We start from the raw sequence: 26,215 nt of genomic DNA on the forward strand, positions 1-26,215 counted from the left end.
TATTATTTTGTAAAGGGAGGGTCAGTAGCAGGAGTTATACTGACATCACAAAAGCAGCGCTGGCATTGGTCAGTATAGCGGGTGTTTATTTGGCTGTGATTGGTTGGTTAGTGTGAGTCGCTCTGGTATAGGACGAGCGTGAGCAAATAGAGTAAGTGGATTTATGGAAATATTTCCTTGATTTTGGAGTATTTGCAGAAAAAGAAGAGAATTGAAAAATGAAGTTAGTAAAAATGATAAAAGAATATTTTAAAAAGGACAAACCAATAATCACCAGAGAGGGACTTCCTGTGCCTCCACCAAGTTCGCCTGCTTCTTTTATGATGTTAGAGCATGGATTTCATATGTGTACTTGGTTAGATAATTGGGTGAGATATACGGATGATGATAGAGTTTTAGCCTTTCCCGAACATGGTACATTTAATGTGCGAATTTTGGAAAATTTGAGGAGACTAATATGTTGAAACCAAATCCCAGACCTATACGGTAAGAGGCGCTTGAAGAATGGGAACATGAGGCATACAGAGGCATACAGAAGAGAGAGAGATAGGAACGGGATAAAATATAGGAATACAATGAGATCATATTCAGAAGCTAAATGGGATGCTCAGATGAGAAAGTGGAGAAGAGAATTGTTGATGGATTATATCCAGTAATGGTCGCTGAGGGACAAGCCGGTGGAAAGGACAAGGAGAAAAAGAATAATATGGAGACTTCAGAGTTAGATATGGATCAGAATGAAATTGATGGTGAGTTACTAGATGAGATGTTGATGAAAAGACCACCGCCATGTCAGGTGAGTCCCGATGGGATTACTCCAAGTGCACCATTAATTGAAATAGAAGTTCCACAAGTACTGTCAGCTGTACAGTCTTCATCAGATACTTAATTTTTACAGGTAGGAGAGATTGAGGTGCTCAATAGAGCAAAAGAAGAATTGACTCCGAAAATTAATCAAATGAGTTTGAATGCAGAAGCATTGTTAGTACCAGTAACTAGGGACAAAATATATCAAGAGTGCATGCATTGACAGTTCCAGTGAATGGTGCTAGGAATTCTATTGGACCAGCATCAAGTGAGATAGGTACGTCACTGATTGATAATCCAGAAAATGGAAATGTGACTGAAACACCAAAGAGAAATGTACAGATTGATCCTAGAAAATTAATGACAAGTGTGAGAGAAAAGGCTTCAGTATCGAGGGGTTCAGTGGGACCTTCGCCGGAGGAGCTGGATGAATCGATTAGAGCAGAGTTTCCCAAACTGTGGTCCGCGGACCCCCAGGGGTCCGTGACACATTCCCAGGGGGTCCGCGAACTGGAGTGCCTTCGAGTCAGCTATTTTTAAATATTTAGATTAGAATTGAAGCATACAAGCACTGTGAATGACAGCGCAGGGGCGGCGGGACCAAAAAAAAGCGGGCCAATCACCATTTCAGCTTAGGCCGGGGAAGCTGAAGGGTGATTGGCTTATTTTTTTATAGACGCGCACGCTCCCACGGCAGTGCGTCTTCCCTCGCATCTGCAGCCAGCCCAGGAGCATTTTGCCGCCCAATGCCCTGTCTCCGCTTCGCTAAATACCTGCATTCCGGCACCACTACTACAGCACGTGAGTGTTTATTTATTTATAGTTAATTTAAATTTTTTTACATTTAATCCTGTTGGGCAAGGCCAAGGGAATTAGGACGCCGTGTGTAGGCCGGGTGTACCAGTCGCGCAACACCGACTGTACTTCCGTTGTGTGTGTCGGCCCTCAGCCCGGAATGAGACTTCACCCGAGCACTTCAGAGGTATGTAAAAGCCCATTTGTACGTTATTGAGGCCTTACTGTTTCACCCCTTCTAAGAGCCCCGCAGCTGCGCGGGGCTCTTAGAAGGGGTGAAACAGTAAGGCCTCCATAACGTGCAAATGGGCTTTTAAATACCTCTGAAGTGCTCGGGTAAAGTCTCATTCCGGGCTGAGGGCCGACACACACAACGGGAGTACAATGGGTGTTACGCGACATTTATGTGAGGCCTAGTAATTGCCGGCGGAAAGAAACGCTGCAGCAGGTGCTTCTAATGTCTAAAAAGCATAAAAAACTTTAAAAAACGGACCCAGGAAGCCAGCGGCCGGTGGGCTTTAGGGCGGTGCGACCGGTGCCACCGCACCGGCCGCTGGCTTCCTGGGTCCGTGTTTGAAAGTTTATTATGCTTTTTAGATTAGAAGCACCTGCTGCAGCGTTTATTTCCGCCAGCAATTACCAGGCCTCACATAAATGTCAAGAAAACTCCTGTGATTAATTATCTTCCTGGAGAGAGATGAGCATTTTGTATAGTTGAGGTTTTGTCTTCTGTGAAGTTAGTGCAGACGAGGGTTAATATGCCTGCTGCAAAGAACGTGTGCCAAGTAGATTACAGAGTGGGTATGATAAACAGATCAAATATTACTGCTTTCAAAAGAGACATCCTTTTGTTACTTGCAATTTATAACTTAAATTCCTAACATAGAATAGTGAGCTTTTAACTTTCACCCTGCACTGCATACACACTGCAAAGTATACAATATTAGAACATTGATTAATGTTGCAAAAAGGGTTAATTTGGCTAGAAATCGATTCTTATTATTAAAGAAAACTCCCAACTATGCTGTTTATTTTTCGACTCTGAGTTTGTGCTTCTCCACACCAAGCACTCTTAAACTATACTGCCTACCAGTATGGATGACATGTGACTCCTACACTTTCAGTCCTTTGGCTCTTATGTAATATTTCCTATACACTGATTTACACACGTATGATTGATTGTCTCTGTGTAATGTGTGTGTGATGGAAAGTGCTCGGACACCCGGGCCTACACTCGTATTAATTCAATGCATCTGAGAGTGTGTGGTTATGGAGACTTGGTCACTGTTAAAGGGTGCTGGTGAGAGAATCCGTGGTGGAGGTGGTCATTGGGGGGGCGTCAACAAACATTGTCGCACAGGGCGCCACCAGCACTAAAGCCGGCCCTGTGCAGCTCCACTCTGCCGTTTGCTTAAACTAGATTCAGCCACCCCCCCCGAAATCAGCCCCACTCTGCCTATGTCGTGTGTGTCAGCCCTCAGCCCGGGATGAGACCGCAGCCGAGCACTTCACAGGTCTTTAAAAGACCATTTGCACGTTAATGAGGCCTTACTGTTGTTTCACCCCTTCTAAGAGCCCCTGCAGCTCCACTCTGACTTTTGCTTAAACTAGATTCAGCCACCCCCAAATCAGCTCCACTCTGCCTATGTCGTGTGTGTGTCAGCCTGGGATGCGACCGCACCTGAGCACTTGACAGGTCTTTAAAAGACTATTTGCACGTTAATGAGGCCTTACTGTTGTTTCACCCCTTCTAATAGACCCTGCAGCTCCACTCTGCCTTTTGCTTACCATTCAGCCCCCCCCCCCGAAATGTTTTCTTAGCCCCCTGCCCCCCACGAAATTTGGCTCCAGTTGCGCCTCTGGTACTTACTAAATACATTACAATTTGGTTGGAATTGTCCCACCTCTGGGTAAGCCCTGTTTGCGCAGTGATTGGGTGGTATTCACTGCGTATGTAATTACCAGGAATGTTAAATATTGCACCCTTCTTAAAATTTAGGATGGTCAAACCTGCCGTAAACTTACAGGGGAAAAGTGTGCTATTTATAGTACCAAAGTACCACAGTCTGCATGTTAGTCTCCAAAAACTCAAAACAGATGCTATTTATTGTGCCCCATTTTTCTTGCTTGATTTAAATTTCGTCTCAGATTGAGGATAGTAACAAATAAGGTTTTATTCCGGACAGATTTGGAAAAAAGGCCTCTCAGACGTTCCTGCAGGTCAAGCTGCTGGCGGATTCTGCCCTCTCTCATTAGATCTGTTTGAGAGGGTTCTGTTTCTAGCTTCTGATCACTCAGTCTGGGTTTGGTGACCATTTCCGTATGCCTGGTAACTTGTACCTATTTGCGCTTTATGACTTGTCTGCTTGCTCCTCAGTCAGTATCTGTGCAATGTGTACAGACTGCTATTGTGCTGCTGCTCTCAAAGTCTGTTTACTTTAATGTTGGCATATTCATGCACTCCTTTTGTAGAATGTTAGAGTGATATTATCATGATCTGAATATTTGAAACACAGTAAATCTGCAGGCGCAGGGCAGCTCAGTGTTTTAGTGTTACAAGTGAAATGACTAACTGCTAGCACGAAAATGTAATATGCATTTGGTTAAAACGCTATTCTGGCTGGAAAAGTAAAACGCGACAGAAAAAACTTGGCAATTAATATGGTCTGATAAATGAATTGTTTCTTATGCTTTGAAGCAGTTAACTTAGCCTGTCTTGTTGCTCAAATTGGTGTATTTTCTGGTATTTATGTTTCCCTCATCTTCATTGCTTTATTTTGCTTGTGAGCAAGCGTCATTCATAGTCACTGAAATGTCACTCATAATTACACTGTATTTATGACAATATCTCACACCGCAATCTGAAACCTTGGCAGCTATGATTTAGCAGCAGCCTTTCTATAATTCTTCTTGTGTGTGACGAGTGATCAGCTTGTGTGCTAGTAGCAGTGACATTATGGTTTATTCCCGCCGTCAGGGTTGGTTTCATGAAAAGTGTGGCTTGTGAGCAAGTGTCACTCATAGTCACTGAAATGTCACTCATAATTACACTGTATTTATGACAATATCACACACCGCAATCTGAAACCTTGGCAGCTATGATTTAGCAGCAGCCTTTCTATAATTCTTCTCGTGTGTGACGAGTGATCAGCTTGTGTGATAGTAGCAGTGACATTATGGTTTATTCCCGCCGTCAGGGTTGGTTTCATGAAAAGTGTGGCTGCAAGTGTAGTCCACTCCAAATTATTGCATTGATTTTAAAATGGTTTATTTTAAAATGGTTTCTTCATGGCACATTATGCAATCAATGCGTGTAAATAATTTTTGCATATTTTCCAAGATAAAATAATAAAAGCTTTAGTAATGCAAGTATTTGTTTGGTATGTACTTGTTTGTATTTTTTTTGCGAATTATTGTTTTAATTTTTTGAAATTTAAATTGTAAAAATTGCTTGGGGGTCCCCGGACTCCAGTAGTGATTCAGTGGGGGTCCTCAGGAGTCAAGAGTTTGGGAACCACTGGATTAGAGGAATGGCACCTAGTAAGTCAAAACAGAATATAGATATAGGTAAGTTGAGAGTAGATTTGGAAAAATTTGTTATTGGTACAATAAGTCCGGAGAGACTGAGTAAATATCAGGATGAAGAGTTGTTATTTTTGTGTAAGAATATTACATGGAAAGCGAAAACTTTACATGAGAGGTTGGTAGAAGCAGCACAAGAATATGGAGTGGATATTGAAAAATCAAAAGCTTTACAGAAAACATATAGATTGGATTTCAGTGACAGGGATTTGGAGAGTTTTAATGCATCAGGAAAACGATTGCAAATAAAAGAGTTGATAAATACTTGGAACGATGGAAAGGTAGATGGGCGAAAAAGAAAGAAGCACTTGCAAGCAGGGGTGTGACTGCATCTCCATTGCTTCCGTTAAGAGAGACAGTAAATGTGGAAATGATATATCCAATGAGGGAAGTTCCAGGTGGTGGATATGTTCATATTCCTTGGTCAAGACTGGGTATATTGTCTTTTACGAGTGATTTTCAAGGTTGAGAGAAAAGCCTGTTGAATGGTACAAACAGGTAGAGAGGTTTGTAAAGGTTTCAAAAGTTTTGTTAAAATATCTGGATGGTTTGTTTGAAATTGTAGTTCCAGCCGATTTATGGATAAAGTGTAAGATTACCGTTGATTGGCCAAAAGAGGAATATCCTAGAGATGTTAAGACTGGAGCACCTTCAGATGAAGTGATGAATAGATATAATCAAGTGATTACTTATTTGAAAGGGAAAATTTCCCCAAAAGAAACAGATTGGGTTAGAATTGACAGGACGACGAAGGAATCAAAGGAAATAGTCCATGCTTATTATGAGAGACTTTTACAGGTGTTTAAACAGTATAGAGATTTTAAAGGTATAACTGACAAACATATGGGATTCTTTGTCTATAAATTTGTATTTGGACTGAAACATGAAATTAGTAATATGATTCAGCAGCATTTGATTTGTTGGAAAAATAAGACAGTGGATTACATTCTGACATATGCAAAGAATTGTAGTGATGCTATTGAGTCGAAGCATAAGAAATTGAAGGAGAAAATGATGTGGGCGCAAGTGAAAGAGGCGCAGCAGAAAAATGGGAATTATTTTTTGGGGAAAATCTTTTTATTAACGTTGCTCATCTTGTCATACAATGCAGGACAGTTATCATAATGCATGAGGTAGAATTGCAGTTTATAATACAGCATAGGATCTCCAAAGACACAGTGGGGCAAACAGCTGTCGGCATCACAGCCCCAACCCTCCCCTCGTTTCCCTGTACTTCCGCCAGGGCCCCCATATTTTCTGCCATTTCTTAGTGCATCCCCTGCTTTTGTAAAAAGTTTCCTCAGCCCTTTGACACCAATCCAGGTCACGCACCCACTGGTCCCACCGCGGCGTTGTCTGCGATCCCCAGCCACTCGCTATGTTCCTTTTGGCCACCCCTGCCGCCAAAGCCAGCCAGATCTCCTTATATCTAGTCCAGTCCAAATCCTGCTTGATCATGAGAAGCAACCACCTGGCTCCAGTGGGACCGGTGAGCCCGCCACTTCCGACATCGTGTCCACTACCTTAGACCAAAAAGGCACTATCTCCGGGCATTCCCATAGTATGTGGTAAAAGATGCCCTCCTCCCGGCATCACCGTGCGCAAAGGGCTGACAACTTCTCCCCCAGGCATATAAATGGGTGCGGGGGTAGTAGACGCGATGCAGGATTTTGAGCTGGACTAAGCGGAACCTACAACGAATTGCTATCTCTCATGGGCTTTGTAGGGCATCCTGCCAATCGTCGTCCTCCAAATCGCCAATGTCCCCCACCCATCATTCCTGCAATGACGTCAGTGGGCCCGGCATATTGTTTATGAGTTTGCTGTTTATCGTGGAGGTGGGTTTTTCGGTTATCGGATCCAGGAGCAGCCTATCCTCCATAGGGGAGTAATCCGGGATTGACGTGCCACTTTTTATGTGGGCATGCAAGGCATGGGAGAGGCGTATGTAGTTATAATGTTGTGAATCGTGCAGGTCATATTCTTTTTTCAGATAGGTGAAAGATCGAAGGGCATCCCCCCTCCAGCCATCTCCCAAGTATTCTATACCAATGAGCTTCCATCCCTGGTACCCCTTCAAACGAGTCACTTCTGTTAAGTGGTCACCATGCCATAAGGGGGTTCTACCAGTCAGGGAGCCCGACCAGCCCAAAAATCTATTTGCCTCCCGCCAGCAGCGGACCACCACTCCCGTATGAGATGGTCAATCTTTTCCTGGCCTCCGAGCATAGAGCAGCGGCTTGCAACTCCCAGCAGGCATGATTAGTCGGTCAACTCTATAGGCCGGTTCCGAGTGTGGTCCGCATATACCCAATCGTTAACTACCTCCAGCTGTGAAGCCCAATAGTACAACCTGACGTCTGGGAGGGCCAGCTCCCCGTCGTATACCGCCCTCATCAGCTTGTGCAATGATATTCTAGGGTTGCCCCCATCCCATAGGAGTGTCCGCTGAGCGTGTGTTATTCGTGCGAATATCCCATTTGGAATCTGATATGGCGTGTTTTGCAGAATGTAGAGCAACCACAGCAATGCAAGCATCTTGAACATTGCCGCTCTGCCCATGAGGGAGAGAGGCAGCGATCTCCAATGGCTCACGTCGGTCCTAAGGCGCACTAATTGGGGTTCTAGGTTCCTAGCAAGGACTCCGCCCTATCTCTCGTTATGTAGATCCCCAAGTACGTAAATCCGCTTAAGGCAATGGAAGCAGGACATCTAGTTGGAATCTGCAGGGGAGGACCAGAGAGCGGAAAAATCACTGACTTCATCCAGTTAATGGTATAGCCTAAATAGCTACCGAACAGTTCGAAGAGGTGTAGTGCCTGTGCTATCGAATGGTACGGTCTGGCCATGTATAGCACAATGTCTTCAGCGTATAGGGAAATACCCTCCTCCCATTCATCGTTTAACGCCAAGCCCCAGAACGACCTGTCCCTCCTTATCCAGTGAGTCAGCGGCTCCAAAGCCAGTGCAAATAGGAGGGGGGACAGAGGGCACCCCTGTCTCGTGCCCCTCCGCAGAGGGAAGACCCTAGACACAGAGCCATTAACTCTCACCCTCGCCACAGTTGCTCGTACAAGAGCCGCACCCAACTACAGAATGTTGGACCGAGCCCCAGTCACTGGTGTACCATGAACAGATAGGGCCATTCAATACTATCGAACGCCATTGAGGCATCCAGCGCCATCAAAGCTGTCTGGGTGGTCCCCACATCCTCTGTCATATATAACACTCCATATAGGCGGCATAGATTGTGGCGAGTGCTTCTGCGTGGCATAAACCTGGACTGGTCGACATGCACAAAGTCCGGCAGAACCGAAAGCAGTCTGTCCGCCAGGGCCTTAGCGAAGACCTTCGCCTCCATGTTATTAATGAGATTGGGCGAACATTGATCAGCCGGCTTCCCTGTTTTGTGGATCACGACGATCGTGGCCTCTCTTTGATCCGGTGGAAGACATCCCACCTCTCGTGCCTCAAGATACATCTGGAGGAGAGGGTCAGTGACGATATTGGCCTGCCGCTTGTAGAGCTCCACCAGGAGCCCGTTCGGCCCTTGCACCTTCCCAGATTGGCCGGAGTTGAGGGCCTCGCCTATCTCTTCCCCGGTAAGGTCTGCCTCCAGTCGATCTCTTTGCTCTTGCGATAGAGTGGGCATCGCGAAGTCGTGCATAAACTCTGCACAATCTTGCTCAGACCGGGGTATAGACCCCTTCATAATAGGACGCGAAGGCTTTCGCTATGTCTGCGCTATTTGAGGCTGCATGGTCGCGTATCTCGGCCACCCATGAGCGCTCCCTGTTCCATCGCTCGAACCAAGCCAGCAGCTTGAGGGCTTTGTCCCCCACGTCGTAAATACGGTGTTGGGTGGCAATGGAGTAAGCATGCGCTTCGCTCTCAGCCAAAACCCTGAGCTCCTTCTGTTTAAGAGCCAAGGTATGACGGAGATCGTCTGTCGGTGCTACGCCGACTTCTCTTCCATCCTCTCTATCTCACCTTCGAGATGACCAACCCGTAGCGACTCCTCTTTCTTTTGGGCCCCAATCATGGCCTGGGCCTGCCCCCTCAGGACGGTTTTGAAGGCCTCCCAGAGCGTGATACTAGACTCCACAGAACCCCTATTTTCTTCACAATACAACTGAGAGCTCTCCTGGAACTTTTCACTTATTGTGTCATCCCGAATGCGCCAAGGATCAATTCTCGGGAAGGAGGCCCTGTTCGTCACCGGACCCTTGAGTGTGACCCCAACCGGGGAGTGGTCCGAAATTCCCCGGGCAAGGATGTGAGGCTTCGTAAAGGTGCCTAGTTGATCAGTACGCGCGAAGAAGTGATCCAGTCAGGAGAAGGACCCGTGTCTAGCTAAATAGAATGTGTATTGTCGTTGCGCTGGGTGATGTGTGCATCAGATGTCCCCAAGCCCCATGGCTGAATTGAAGTCTTGTAGCCCATATTCCCCCCTGGATCCCTGCCCCCCACCCGATCGGTCCCAGTCTGCGTCCATCACTGCATTTACGTCCCCGCCAAACAGGAGGGTACACCAGGGGAGATCAGTCAGGAAGGACCCCAGGCGTGTGTATGTTGAAGAGTGAAGACCAGGCGGGATGTAGCAAGAGCCCAGAACTATGGTCCGCCCCTCCCATCTACCAGCTGCCGCTACATTACAGACAGTTTTGTCTGTCCAAGTGCCGGAGACTACCATTGGAAGGGTGTTATGAATTAGAATGCCTACCCCTCTTGATCCCGACGTAAACCTGGAGTGGGCTACCATTTTATACCCAAATCTATCAAGGGCCTTACATCTGTTTCCCCACAAATGTGTCTCCTGGAGCAGGACCACATCTGGGGAATGCCTTTTCAGATTTTGTAGCAGCAGTGTGCACTTGATCTTGTTGCCCAACCCATTTACGTTCCACGTCCAAATGTTAATGCGTGCCTGATCCCCCATCATGGACATCGAACCTCCCCCTTTCTCGATAATCTGTGTCACGTTGTACCCCGGTCAAGCAACCCCCACATGCAAACGTACTGTAGAGAGAATGAGCATAACATACCCCCTTCGCAAAAACAACACCCCCCCTCCAGCCAACTCCCCCCACCCTGCCTCCCTGCGCGGTGGGCCCCAACCTCCCACCTTCCAAACATGCAGAGTGCGTGTCGTCCCATCCACCCCAGATCAAACCTGAAAAGGAAACGTGAGCTTGCAGTCAGCAAAAGATGCTATACATAACTGATGGAAGTGTAACCCATTATGATGGAAATAGTCGAGCAGACCACATGCAACTCCCCTGGTCCCACCTCCCATCCCCGCAGACTATAGCAAATCGACCCTAGGAAAGCTACGGCCAATAATCAAAACATAACTGAACAGAGACCCCAGAGTCCAATGTCCCGTGGCATCTGAGGGCACCTGCGTGCACCCGCCAGGCTCAGGGACCCCTGCCGGTCGTTCCGTCCCACAGTACAAAAGTCACCACAAATCACATTGTTGTCCCTCATTACCTGGACTCATTCTGGACACTTCCTTGACGGTCAGCAGCGTGTCTGTCCACCCCTGCCACCTCTCGCCCCGGTTGGCGCTGCTCGAACCGGCACGGGCCTCCAGTCCTGCCCACTGTCCGCCATCCCTCCAGCCAGTCGCTGGCTTCCTCTGGAGACTCAAAGAAGTAAGATTTTCTACCATCCCGGATCTTTAGACGGGCTGGAAAGAGTATCATATACTTCACACCTAGTTCTCAGAGAGCCCTCTTTACCTCTTCAAAAGACCTACACTGCCGTTGGACGTGAAGGGTGAAGTCCGGGAAGAACCGGATGGTAGCATTGTCAAGCTGGAGATCCCCGGCTACCCTCGATGCCTGTAGTATAGCATCACGGTCATGATAGTTCAAGATCCGGGCAATGATAGTACGTGGAGGGGCCCCTGGCTTAGGTTTCCCCCCAATGCGCGATGGGCTCTTTCAACCGAGAAGAAATTGGACAGACGCTTCGGCTTCAGATGGTTGAGAATCAAGTCCTCTACAAACCAGTCCATGGATGGCCCCTCCATACCTTCTGGGACCCCCACTATGCGAATGTTGTTACTCCTTGCCCGTCCCTCCTGATCCTCAAGCCGGGCATAGATATCAGTTTGGTTCTTCGTTAGGGCGGCCACTTGCTCTTCCAGTCTTTTCGTCTTGGATTGGAGACTACCAATCCCTGTCTCCGCCACGGCCAACTTTTCGGACATCTTGCGAAAGTTGGCACGTAGGAGGTTGACCTGGTCAGTCACTGAGTCCAGTTTGGGCTCCAGGGTGCCACACAACTCTCTGATGGCCACCATGATGTCCTTGAGCGACGGGTCTGGGTCGTTGTCCACTGGCTTCCCTTGCTGACTACCACCTGGACGTCCATCATCCCTCCCCATGGCCACCGTGTATTTGTCGATGTGATTGGACTGGCCCTGTCCCAGCGGTCTGTTGTTGCCCATGTCCGGATGGGCAGGCCTCTTTATGTCCCTGTGCCCCTGTCTCCGGGGGGGTCGTGTCCACTACTGGCAGCAGCGCTGGTTAAGCACGGATAAATGTTCGCCCCAGCCGGTCAGGTCAGACCCCCTCGGCTCTGCAGATGGACAGTGCCGTCACTCCATGCACCTTGCATCTTGCACCCTCCATGCTACACAGACGCGATGGTGTGACTGTGCCGGGGTGCTCCCAATATGAACACCCCAGCTGTCCGACCGTCTCTCTCGGGCTCCTTGATGTAGGCAGCGTGCGTTCCGGGAGGCGAGCCGTAGCACTTTCACGGCCCGTCCCACCTTTCTCGCCGACCTGCAGGGCACTCGCTGTCGAACGCGGAGCAGGCACCAGCGGCTCACTACAATCCAGATTCAGCAATTAGAGTCGGGCCGTCCCGCTCTCGCCTGCCATTCGCCCGCTCACATCCACTCTTGTCCTGGAGCCTTCGCCGGGGAGCACGTCGCCCGCAGGCCTCACAGGCGGGGGAACCCATCAGAGCTCGCCGTTTTGGCAGTTGCTTTTCCCACAACCGGCACTCTGATGATCGCCGAACTTCAAAAGGCGCTGGAACCGTGGCGCCGCCGCCGACACTCATGGGGGCCGATAGGAAGCGCATGCAGTAAAATTCTCACCTTTTCTGGGCTCAGGTCCCGCTATCGGCGGCCTCCTAGCTGGCGGGCGCCATTTGCAGTGCCGGCCGAACGAGACAGACCTCCGGGGACGAATGTTGGGGTGCTCTGGGGGGGGGTCGCCTCAGGGCTCCGACGAACCGCACTGTCTCCCGACGTCTTCCAACGTCGTCAGCTACCATGGCTGCTCAGGATGATACCGGATTTGGGTGATTAAAGCCGACCACTAGTGCAGCTAACCTAGCGTGTGGCCATCTTCGGTGGCTGCAAGCCACGCCCCCCAAAAATGGGAATTTTGTTGATTATTCTCAAACAGGATTTAAAATGAAAGGGCAGAATCAGGTTTTTCAAAATAGTCAGGTACCTGTACCTACTATGAATGGTGTGCCAAATGGTGGTGTTCAGGTGCAATTACCAGGAAAAGGGCAGAGGTAAATATAATAAAGAGGAAATGAAAAAGAAATATCCTTGTCATGGGTACGGAAAGATGGGACATTGGAAGGACAAATGTAGGTCCTTGTTAGGAAATAATGGAGTGGTTCAAAATATGCAGAATAAAATGATTGTGAATCAACAACAGCAACAGGTAGTTTAACCACAGGTACAGCAGGTACAACAGGTACATGTGCCTCAAGCACCTATGCCAAATAATAATGTGAATGCTTAAATAAAGAGATACAGTGCGAATGCTGGATTTTACACGACTGAACAAGGTGGTAAGAATCAAAATGTACAAATGGTTTCACAGTACTAGATGCAGAGTCCTGAGAGGGATTCAGATACATCTCAATGATGGTACCCGAGGGGGGAGGAAGAGTGCGTGCTTGGCGCATCTCTAGTGGTAGATCAATCTGGTCCTTTTGTGGATGGAAAAGTGGAAGGTAATGATGTCACATTCCTTGTAGACACAGGTGCTACCTGTTCTACTGTGAGAACAGCAGAAATTCCAAACCTACCCATCTCGGGAGAAACTATCCAAGTTGTGGGAGTTTCCAATAAGCTTATCAAAACTCCAGTAACCAAGCCAAGGGCGGTTCACATTGGAGAATTCAAAGATTTGCATTGATTCGTGGTGTGTGATTCGAGTACAGTGAACCTTTCAAGTAGGGACTTATTGTGCAAAATGAATTGTACCATCTATTGTATGCCAGATGGTATTGCTTTCCAAATACCAGGTGAGGATGTTGCACTTAAGTTGATGTTAGCAAAGCAAGGGACAGAAGTGAATGACTTATATCCTATGCTTACAACAAAGGACTTGACTGTAGAACTGAGAGAAACAGTGATGACTGAAGTATGCGATCTTTCAGGAAAAGACATCGGATTGATGAAAGGAGTTGATCCTTTTCAGATTTTGGTCAAACAAGGTGCAATTTCCAAAAACACTGCAGTACAAAATGAGTCCCGAGTCTATTGCAAGAGTTACTCCTGTGGTTGAGCAAATGATTGAACAGGGTATTCTGAGAGAAATACTTGAGAGTCCTTGTAAGTCACCTATTAAGGGAATTAAAAAAACAAGCGGAAAATATATGATTGTGCAGGACTTGAGAAAGATTAATAAGATTGTAGTGCCATATTGTCCAATAGTGCCAAACCCAGCAGTAACTCTTTACCAGATCCTCTGTGATGTGGAAAGGTTCACAGTGATTGATTTGTGCCAAGCATTTTTCTTGATACCTTTACATCAAGATAGCCAGTATCTTTTTGCATTTAGGTTCGGAGATCGTGTTTTGGCATGGGGCCGTGTTCTTCAAGGGTATACAGAGAGTTCTTAAATTTTTTATCAAATTTTGAAAAAGTGTCTGGAATCAGTGGTTATGCCAAATAATTCAGTATTAGTGCAGTATATTGATGACCTAATGGTGGCATCAAAGACACGAGAAGCATGTGTGACAGATACAATTGCTCTACTGAACCATTAAGCAGTAGGTGGCATAAAGTGTCACCAGCTAAATTGCAATTCTGCCAAAAAGAAGTTCAATACTTGGGACACAAAATTGAAAAAGAAGTCAGGAAAGTATCTCAAGATCGAATTGCAGTGATCTTGCAAATGGGTCCTCCCAGAACACAGAAAGAAGTTTGAATGTTTCTGGGCATGATTGGATACTGCAGACAGTGGATCAGTGGATTTTCACTGATAGCCAAGCCACTACAAAGATTGACTCACATAGTTGTAGTCGATCTGATTTAATTGGATGAAGAAAGATTGAAGGCTTTTGTTGAATTGCGAGATTGTCTTTGTTGAGCATCTGCATTGGGAATGCCAGATTATTGTAAAGATTTTGCATTATTCTAATGTGAGAAGGATGGGTGTGCACTTTGAGTCCTAACGCAGACACATGGAATGGCACATCGTCCAGTGGCATATTTTTCTGCTACTTTGGATTCAGTGGCTGCAACATTGCCAGGTTGTTTGAAAGTGGTGGCTGCAACTTGTGTGAGTTTGGAGCAGAGTGAAGGAATTGTAGTGAGGCATCCATTGAAAGTGTATGTGCCACATTCTGTTGAAATTCTGCTGATATGGACACGATCTTAGGCAACTCCGTACCCGTACTTCCACACTACATAAAACAAAGATGCAAACTTCTCATATTAGTAACCAAAATCAATAATTCAACCATTAATTTGCCAATATAATCAATATAAACCATCCTCTGCTACCAAAACTGATCCAGCGATCAGGGATTAATACATTTTCACAAACCAGGCCCAATCTCCTTACCCAACAAAGTTCCTTCACGCTGGGTTGGTGAATTACTAAACAAGTTGACAAACTTACCAATGACCAATTTGTAACCACTTTCCTGTTATACCAATTTTTGGCAATGAATTTTTATTATAGCTGATAGGGATTGGCAAACTAATACTTGGTTAAAATGCTCATAAACTAAATAACATCTCTAATAAAGACAGACTCATTTGTATTTTTATAATGTTTATCTAAATAATGTGAAGAAATGCTCATTCAGTACCAAAATACAATACAGAACAAATCGTAGATCATCACAGAGAAACAATATCAGTAAAATAATGACAAAGAATACATCTCAAATCAGAAATGCAATGAAAGAGTGGAAAGGCAAAGAGATAAAAGATTCTGAAATAAAATACATTTCCAATTGATTATGCAAATTCAGTTTTCTGTCTATACTAACCCAATTAAAATATAAAACTACCCTCTGACCACAAGAGCAGTAAGGCCCCTCAAGAGGAATTGATGAGGCAAAGTCTAAGTCAGGAATCAGAAGAAAGGAAACAGCCAGGTAAAACAGCAAACCGACGACAGCAACAATCTCCCAAGGATCTGCAAGTCTGCCTACAATCCCTCCCACCAGGCACCTTAATTATACCCTAAACCCAAATGTCCAACCCTCATTTGTATCTAAATGAAAGTGTATTCTACACTTGATTGGTTGTGGAAGGGCGTGTACTGTCACACCACACTCAATGTGCTCATCTCACTAAATGTCCTTTTGTTCTGTTCAACAGTTACGTCAATGACTTCCACCCCAGGAAATACAATCTATGCCTCAGCAATCCTTCCATTTCCTTCTCTCCGGTTTTGTAGCTAACTTTGTATAATTTATCCTCATCTGCTCCTTTTGAAAAATAAGCATCCCTTCACTTGCCGACAAACTTTTGGCAGGCACTCAGGACTCTGGACGCGCACTGAAGGACTAATTCAGTGCGCGTTCCTTCTAATTCTTCAATTTTTCTCTCAAAATGATTAACCCTCAATTCATGCAGAATAGAAACCCATACTCTCTATGGAAAACAAAACCCAAGCATTATTATTCACTTGTAATGCTTTTTCATTTACGCACTGTCCCAATGCTGCATCTATCCATTCGCAGCCCATGTTAGTCTTTATTTTCTAGCAAACATTAGTAGTCTGCACAAAAGCAGCATTAGTCTTTTATTTTTCATTTGTTAAAAAGTATTTGTGGCCTAGTAGTTAATAACAAAATCCAACAATCCCTGCGGGAAATGACTGATAAAATTAGCGGCCTTACACAAGATATAACTGAGTTGCAGCAGAGAGTTTCCGCTACTGAAGAATTATCAGCGCTTACAGATGTTTCTGCTAAAAAACATGAGGAACAGATCTCGGGCATACAAATTAAATTGGAGGATATTGAAAATCGCCAGCGATGACAGAATCTCAGACTTTTTGGTATTTCAGAAGGAGCGGAGGGGTCGGATCCGAGGGGGTTTTTGGTCAAACTATTTCAAAAGGCCTTTCCTGATCTCTCTGATTGGGATTGGGACTCCCAACTCCAAAGGGTCCATAGACTACCGTTAACCCAGAGGAACAAGGGAGGGCAATATCCTCGCCCATTTTTGATCTATTTTGGGAACTTCTTACTTAGACAGGCAGTGTCAACAAAAGCACGACCTAATGCCCCGGTCTCGGTAGACTCTTTTTCTTTCTTTGTCAGATCAGATCTAAGTAAGGCTACAATGGACAGACGCTAGAGACTGCGTCAATTTATTGACCCTATATAAGCTCTCGGCGCTCAGGCCTTTCTACAAGAGCCTGCACGTTTGAAAGTTCTTAAGGGTATTTTACACTGGGGCTGTTTGAGAACTAAATTCTCGTGCCCAAAGGGTAGAGAGGATATAGGTCAGAGTAACACCTCCCAATATCAATAGTTACACAATAATTTTACTCCAACTGACCATTCCGTGGTCATTAATAGTACCTATAGATGGAATTATCTGATGAACAGGGGAACTTATAACTTCACCACTAGGTGAGCAAGGAAGCAATTCCTTTTAATTTAAGTACCCTCACACACCCTAGTGGTGTCATGCTTCATCATCGGGTCACCCCGACGCCTAAAAGTCGGGGTGGGCTCAACCACAGTGTTGGGAGCGCTTTGAAGACGTTGCAGACCAGGGAGGCTATAAGATAAAAAACCTCAGGCAGATCCCCAGTTTCCCTTTATTTTTGGGTCTGTCTGGGTTGATTAAAAATAATATGAGTAGGGGTGTATATAGGAATATTATGGTCCTATGACCCTAGTGCCAACATGTTTCAGTCCACCGTGGCCATAAAGGTCCAGGACTTTCTTCAGGGCAAATAAGACCACCCTGGGATACAGAAGGGGGAATTCCCTATTCTGTTTTATTTATGGACAAGGGTAGAGTAGCTACTCCTTGTGTGAAAGACGGATTTAGTAATCTGTCTTGAGTTGTGAATCCATCTGTAAGAAAAAAACACAAAAGAAACACATATCCAACTTATACAAATCGGTTTGCATTATGGTTTTCCATAGTTATGTGTTTCAAACTCGTGTTGGGAATCCAGAGCCACACCTATATGTGCCAGGTGGTCAAAAGGCATAATAGTGTGCAGCTATATCCACGTGTGTCACTCAAGACTTGTGTCTGTGTACAGTTAATCGGCGTGTCTGATATATTGTGCGGTGGCGATTATGCTCGCATTCTATCTAGAAACAGTCAATAAACCGTGGATACTATCAATGAAAACAGACTCTCATGAAATCATCCCACACACCTCTCATTCACACCCTATCTGTGTTAAAACACAGTATTAAAAACATGCGTGACTCTTAACACCTATGGGTAATTGTGCAAGTATCTTTCGCTCCTGCATACTCGCTTACCCGCACTTCGAATGGTAGTCGTTTCTCAGGGGATGGAAGGGCTAATGGAGTAGCTCTGTAGTCAAACCCTAACGTAAGCCCCAGGAAAAATATGAAGCGAAATGGTTTCAAAAGCTTATTAAGTTTAGGGTAACCAGGATAAAAGGTAATTGATGCTGATTCCTTTTCTGATGGGGGACCCAATATTTAAGACATTCGTCCTAGAGCACCAGACTTACTTCGTCAAGAGTCCTGCTCCGCTTCGCCACCTATTAGGAGTGGAAAGGCAAAGAGATAAAAGATTCTGAAATAAAATACATTTCCAATTGATTATGCAAATTCAGTTTTCTGTCTATACTAACCCAATTAAAATATAAAACTACCCTCTGACCACAAGAGCAGTAAGGCCCCTCAAGAGGAATTGATGAGGCAAAGTCTAAGTCAGGAATCAGCAGAAAGGAAACAGCCAGGTAAAACAGCAAACCGACGACAGCAACAATCTCCCAAGGATCTGCAAGTCTGCCTACAATCCCTCCCACCAGGCACCTTAATTATACCCTAAACCCAAATGTCCAACCCTCATTTGTATCTAAATGAAAGTGTATTCTACACTTGATTGGTTGTGGAAGGGCGTGTACTGTCACACCACACTCAATGTGCTCATCTCACTAAATGTCCTTTTGTTCTGTTCAACAGTTACGTCAATGACTTCCACCCCAGGAAATACAATCTATGCCTCAGCAATCCTTCCATTTCCTTCTCTCCGGTTTTGTAGCTAACTTTGTATAATTTATCCTCATCTGCTCCTTTTGAAAAATAAGCATCCCTTCACTTGCCGACAAACTTTTGGCAGGCACTCAGGACTCTGGACGCGCACTGAAGGACTAATTCAGTGCGCGTTCCTTCTAATTCTTCAATTTTTCTCTCAAAATGATTAACCCTCAATTCATGCAGAATAGAAACCCATACTCTCTATGGAAAACAAAACCCAAGCATTATTATTCACTTGTAATGCTTTTTCATTTACGCACTGTCCCAATGCTGCATCTATCCATTCGCAGCCCATGTTAGTCTTTATTTTCTAGCAAACATTAGTAGTCTGCACAAAAGCAGCATTAGTCTTTTATTTTTCATTAGTTAAAAAGTATTTGTGGCCTAGTAGTTAATAACAAAATCCAACAATCCCTGCGGGAAATGACTGATAAAATTAGCGGCCTTACACAAGATATAACTGAGTTGCAGCAGAGAGTTTCCGCTACTGAAGAATTATCAGCGCTTACAGATGTTTCTGCTAAAAAACATGAGGAACAGATCTCGGGCATACAAATTAAATTGGAGGATATTGAAAATCGCCAGCGATGACAGAATCTCAGACTTTTTGGTATTTCAGAAGGAGCGGAGGGGTCGGATCCGAGGGGGTTTTTGGTCAAACTATTTCAAAAGGCCTTTCCTGATCTCTCTGATTGGGATTGGGACTCCCAACTCCAAAGGGTCCATAGACTACCGTTAACCCAGAGGAACAAGGGAGGGCAATATCCTCGCCCATTTTTGATCTATTTTGGGAACTTCTTACTTAGACAGGCAGTGTCAACAAAAGCACGACCTAATGCCCCGGTCTCGGTAGACTCTTTTTCTTTCTTTGTCAGATCAGATCTAAGTAAGGCTACAATGGACAGACGCTAGAGACTGCGTCAATTTATTGACCCTATATAAGCTCTCGGCGCTCAGGCCTTTCTACAAGAGCCTGCACGTTTGAAAGTTCTTAAGGGTAGCCATACTTATATTTTTTTGGAAGAAAAGGAAACAAGTGCGGCAGTCGCTAAGTTGCGGGCAGAAGCTGCAGAACAGGGATAGATTGGGGGTTTGCTTTATGGTGTCTTTGGGCCCTGTTTTTTTTTTTTTTCTCTTCTCTCTTTCTTACCTTTTTTTGAAAGTTAAAAAGAAGTGCAGAACTTGCAGAAATTGTGATTTATGATTAGAAACGAGGGAGGGTTGGGTTGACCTATTGGGCTGCGGCTCTGCAGCGCTGCCATTTCCAGCGGCAGCTGTTAATGGGGGGGGGTTCTTCTAAGAGACGGGGTGAGGTGCCACTCTCAGATCCGAATTATGTTTGGTGAGGGTCAGGGAGGGAGTATGGGGTTGAAGGGGGGGAGAAAATCATCATCATTGGGACACTGTGGATTTAAAGAATGGGGAAGATTTTTTTTAGTTTTGCGTGGTATAATTAATAAACCATATGCTATAACTCATCTAATTTTGATAATTATTATTACAGGAGGAGGATTAACTCAAAAGACAGAAATTAATTATGAATTGGATCAAATGTCTGGTTTGTAATGTTGCCGGCCTTAATAGCACAGTTAAACGAAGGCTAGTCCGAGAGGAGCTACGAATGTATCAGTCTCAATTGGTGGTTTTAACAGAAACACATTTGTCTTACAAAGACCGAAATTTATTGGTGGATTTGGGGTTAGATATAATTATTAGTACTACTCAAACTGTATCTATCAAAGGGGTAGTTATTTTAAAAGATAAAAAGTTTGATTGCAAAGTCATTAAAAAACAGGCTGATCAATGGGGGCGATGGGCAATAGCTCAGTTGGATATAGGGCGTAAGAAATATGTTATCTGTGCCATATATGGTCCTAATGTGGACGACCCTGCTATTTTTGAATTCCTCAATTTGGAATTGTTAAATTGGGAGGGGGAAAAACTAATTATGGGGGATTTCAACTGCGTTATAGATTATCATATAGATTCTACGGGGAATAGGCGCAACCTAAGAATGTGTAAAACACGGAGAGCAATTCTACAAATGATGAGGCTTCAGTCCATTAAGGATGCTTGGAGGCATATATATCCTTTAATACCGGGCTATACTTATTATTCGGCCCCTCATAAATCATATTCTAGGATCGACATGGCCCTGGTGTCTGATAGCTTACTTACAGCATCAAAAATGGAAATATGCCCCCGGGTGACTTCTGACCACAATCCTATTATTTTTTCTTTTCAGGTTAAAACTGAAGATAAGGAGATTAGGCCATTCTCCTTCCCAAGGTACTTGCTGACAGATAATGAATACCTGTCGAGCACCACACAGCAACTGGAGGAATTTTTTAGAATAAATACTGGGTCCGCATCCCCAATAACTGTATGGGATACTATGAAAGCGTTTGTCCGTGGCATTACACAAAAATATATTTTCTTACAGAATAGAAAACGAAAAAGTGAAATGGGAAATTTAGTACTTAATCTGCGAAACATTGAGAGACAACATGTGAAGGTGGTTAAGAATAAGGATCTAAAGGCCCAGGACAGCACGTTTTCTTCTTTAATTGATGCAAGAGTTGCAGTAAAAAAAATTTAAGAGAAAAAATGGCTGCAAATTATTGTAAGCATCGGTTAGAAAAGTATGAGTATGGGGAGCATATAGGACATGTATTGGCATACCAGACTGCAGAGACAAAAGCTAAAACTAAGATTGATTCTATCATGGGAACAAATGGGATATAATATACGGAACCATCAGATATTTTAGATCAATTCTTGCAGTTTTATCAACAGCTATATTCTTTGACATGGCCCTCTAATCAAGACGAGGTACTATGGTATATTAATAATAGTGGTCTTCAAGTTGCAGATAATGAGAAAATTGCCACATTGGAAGAAACGGTTTTGTTAGAAGAGGTTGAATCTGCATTATCATCATTGCCTAATGGGAAAGCGACTGGCATCGACTCGATACCATTAGAGTTCTATAAATCTTTCAAAAAGATTATACTTTTACCTCTTACTAGGGTGATACAAAATGTAGCTATTAGTGGAGAGGTGCCGGCATCATGGAATAGGACACAGATTGTGTTCTTTTTAAAAAAGGGCAAACCACCAACTGAATGTGGTTCATACCGGCCAATTTCTCTTATTAATGCGGATGCAAAGATATTTTCTAAGATTTTGGCAATCCGCTTAGCTCCGCTTATGCCGGATTTAGTTTCTGAAAGTCAACACGGATTTATATTAGGGAGGGATACTACTGCTCACGTTAACATGGCTATTAGCGCATTTGATTATGCAGAGCAAAAGAAAATAGATTTCGGTATGATCCTATTAGATGCTGAAAAAGCATTTGATCGTGTTAGATGGGAATTCTTATGGGCTCTTCTATCAAAGATAGGTATAGGTAAGCAGTTTCAGTCCTGTGTAAAAGCTTTATATTGCAACCCACAAGCTAATCTTTCTTATATGGGATCTAGATCAGTTTCATTTAGGATTTTATGTGGGACCAGGCAGGGATGTCCTTTGTCTCCACTACTTTTTGCTTTATACATAGAGCCATTCCTACGCACTCTTCAATCTTGCGCACATATTAATCCGTTGGAATCTGGTACTTTTAAACTTAAACTCACAGCATACGCTGACGACATAGCGGTTTATGCTACTAATCCAAGAGTGGCCGTGATTAGGATCACAGACGAAGCTGAGAAATATGGTAATGTTTCAGGGTATAAGCTGAATGTGAATAAAACTCAAGTGCTCACTACAATCGGGATCCAAAATGTTACGTCTGGGGCGTGTACAACTGTAACCTATCTGGGGGTAAAAATAACTGCTAAAGTTAACCGGATTATAGATATTAATTATGTACCACTCTTACAGGCAACTATTAAGTTGTTTAAAATTTGGCATAGGCTTCCTTTGGGATTACTTGGCAGATGTAACTTAATCAAAATGAAAATACTCCCCAAATTCTTATATTTGTTTCGGTCAATTCCTTTGAAAATCCCTAACATATTTTTCAAAAAACTTGAGGGCATTTGTAGTAGCTTTATATGGGGTTATAAAAAACCTAGGAGAGCAATTGAGTTACTTAAATCTTCGTATGAACAAGGAGGATTAGGCTTCCCGGATTTCAAAATATATTTTTGGGCTTCATTTACTGGTCGTTTTCGTTGTTTGCTGGGCCTGGACCAGACTGATCCATTATTTAAGCTTATTTTAGGTAATCAGAGGGACATGTTTTTGTATGGAATAAACGATCCAAATTATTTTAAGAGAGTCAAGTTTAAGACTCTGAGGGATATTGTGGATATTTGGAGAGACATGTCTCTCAAGTGTAAACTACCAAAAATCCATAATAAATTTCCATTGTGGGGGAATCCATTGCTCCCTGAGATTTTTCAGGATCAGGCTGGCAAATCCTGGAGTCAGTATGGGATCTCATGTTTGGGCGAAATTTATAATGAGAAAGGAATTAAATCATTTGAAAATTTGCGCATAATCTATAAGTTACCGATAAACTTTTTTTTAAAATATTTGCAAATAAGAGACTATTTGACTACAAGTTTTGTCGTAAATGAGTTCATTCAGTCAAATGTCTGGGATTGTATATATGGAGGAAAGACCAAGTCTTTAATAGGTATGATGTACATACATTTATTTAGTTTTAAATTAGATGGTAGTGTAAAATTAGCCGAACGCTGGAGTCAAACTCTGGGTATAGTGGTCTCTCCTAGTATGATTAAACAAGCACTAGCTAATTTAAAGGATTCGGTGCATTCCGTCAATCTGCAACTCCAGCAACTACGTACTACTTGTATGCTATATTATACGCCGGCTAGAATAGCTAAATGGGCTCAAGGAAATATTGTGGGGGATAAAAAATACTGCCCTAAGTGCGGATTGTACGCTGCTGATCTGTTACACATGTTTATTTCGTGCCCATTACTGACGGTCTTTTGGCAGAAAATCGAACAGTTACTCCAGTTAAAACTTGGATTGGATCAACCATTGACTGATCTTGAAATTATGTTGGGATGCAAAGAGAATAATTCAGGTATAGCACGTCTTTTTTCAATCTTAATGGCGGCTGCTAGATTAGCTATTGCCAGGGCTTGGATTTCCCCCACACCTCCTCTGGTTGAGGATTTTTGGGTTATAATCAAAGAAACTTATGGCTTAGAGGCCGCCCTGGCAAGCACAAGGGGACTTCGTTCCTTAGTCAAATTAGAAGCACTTTGGCGACCTATGTCCTTTTGATTATATAACTCTATATTGTTTTTGTGATTATGTAAATCTGAATCTATAAGTTTCCTAGTGCCCTCGTGATTATATAACTTTATATTATTTGGTGATTATCTCAATTTGTGCTTATATGGTCCTTCATGATTATTTGTTTACTCTATGATTGCTGCTTTCTTCCTCCATATTTCATGTAATTTTTTTTTTTTTTCTTCCTTCTTTCTGAATTTATCATACGGTTGATGTATATTTTTATATGTTTTTGTTTTATTGTATCTATGTGTCTACTATGATGATGAAAATAAAAATATTTATAAAAAAAAAGGAAAACAAAACACAAGCATTCTTATTCACTTGTAATGCTTTTTCATTTACGCACCCTCCCAATGCTGCATATCCATGCGCAACCCATGTTAGTCTTTATTTTCTAGCAAACATTAGTAGTCTGCACAAAAGCAGCATTAGTCTTTTATTTTTCATTAGTTAAAAAGCATTTGTGGCCTAGTAGTTTTTGCCGCCTACTTGAGTACTTTTAGAACGCGCTTGCGCATTAGCCTTTTTCCCTCATAGTAAACAATTTCTCCACATTAGTTTTTCACCACACACCGTTAATAAATGTTACTGAGGGTTCAATCTGAGCAGGTTTTATTTTCCGAAAACCCTGCTCCATCACCGTCAATGGCTAAAGATAATTTTTAATACCACGTATCTAATGTTTCCACTCAAGCTTGGGTTTCCCTGGATTATCTAAAAAATGTGGTGGTTGTTGTACATTACTTCCCCAGACATGCTCACACAGCAAAATATTCAAAATTAGCAATGAATAGAGCACACAATAATAATATAATAAAGGAGGAAGAAAAAATACAAATAAAAAAATACCAAGTCGCATGCGGTGATGTATGTGCATATGTAACACGCAAGTCAGTTAACCCCTTGACTTGTCCAGTCACAGTAGCATTGTTAAACTGTAACACATGAGGAAAACGGCTTAGAAGCTATTCTTTTCCAAAATAAGTATAAATCTCCTCAAAGCAAATGGAAGAAACACTACCAAGTACACTGCTAGCAGCAGCTTTAAAGATAAACACTTCTTGATTTCCAAAATGGTGGCAAGCCGAGCGCGAGAGTGACAACTCTTACGTTCAACCTGATGGTCGCGTCAGGTGAATTCAGGACAATGCCTGGTAGCCAATCAAGTCACCAGGACTCCAAGATGAAGAGGCGTGCCTAGCAGTGGTCGCATTGACTGGCGGATGGTGGAAATGCACACCTGCACTTCCAAACAGCCAAAATGATTGGTCTGCTGGAAATACACAACGGTGAAATGAGGGCAATACAGTCCTCTCTGTGTCGCCAATAGTAGCTTAAGAGAAATTAGGACAAACCGCTCCTGTCTTTGTTGGCAACAGGGGCAAGTATTAACTTGTTTTCTGCAGCGGAGGGCAATCCTTGGCAGCAGGAACAAGTCAAATCGATGATGGGCGCAGACTTCATATAGTTGATCCTCAACAGCAACCATGCAGTAGTCAGTGACTGAGAGCTGCTACGCCTTAATAGGTTATTGAGAATGGGCTCACAAAACATTCAAAATAAGCAGCAAACCATCTCGTTGCCAATATGTTGTGGGTAAGTACTTGTAGAAATGAGAAACATGTTCCATGAATTTGTAAAGAAGCTTTTATTCCAGTCATAAAGTGGAGCCCATCCTCCAGCGCCCTTCCAGATCTGTGATCCTCCTAACGACTCCCCAGGCAAGTGGCAACCCTTACCAGCAAGTACACAGAAAGTGGATCCAGGCTTTGGAAGACGCACATCCAAAGAAACACAGATATTAGAACTGAATACAGAATGCATACACTGAATGCAGAACACAGAATTAGAATATCACAAGCAGACTTTTAGAAGGGAGATTCTTTGGGAGTTTAATTTAAAGCATCAGGTCTTTGATTCAGTACATGCGTATGGCTATCTTCCTCAACTAATGTGCTTTCTCCTCAAAAGGGTATAGAATGGGTCATACCTTAAATGAGGTTTTGAGAAAGGATGATGTCCATGGAAGCAATGTGAAATATTTTACTGTGGGAAGCTCTGTAGTCACATAGACATACCCTAAAATTTCCAAATTCATTAGTAATGAGGGTGTCGCCACAGGAACCATGTTGGATATCATCATTAATGAAAAAACTCTGTGAGGGATTTTAGAGAAATTATTATCTGTAAATAACAAACAGCTAGTTCTAATTAAACCTCTAGAAGGAATTCAAACAGAAATCTTGACTATTAG

This window comes from Triturus cristatus, chromosome 11 (genome assembly GCF_964204655.1).
Source record: "Triturus cristatus chromosome 11, aTriCri1.1, whole genome shotgun sequence".
Lineage (NCBI taxonomy): Eukaryota > Metazoa > Chordata > Amphibia > Caudata > Salamandridae > Triturus > Triturus cristatus.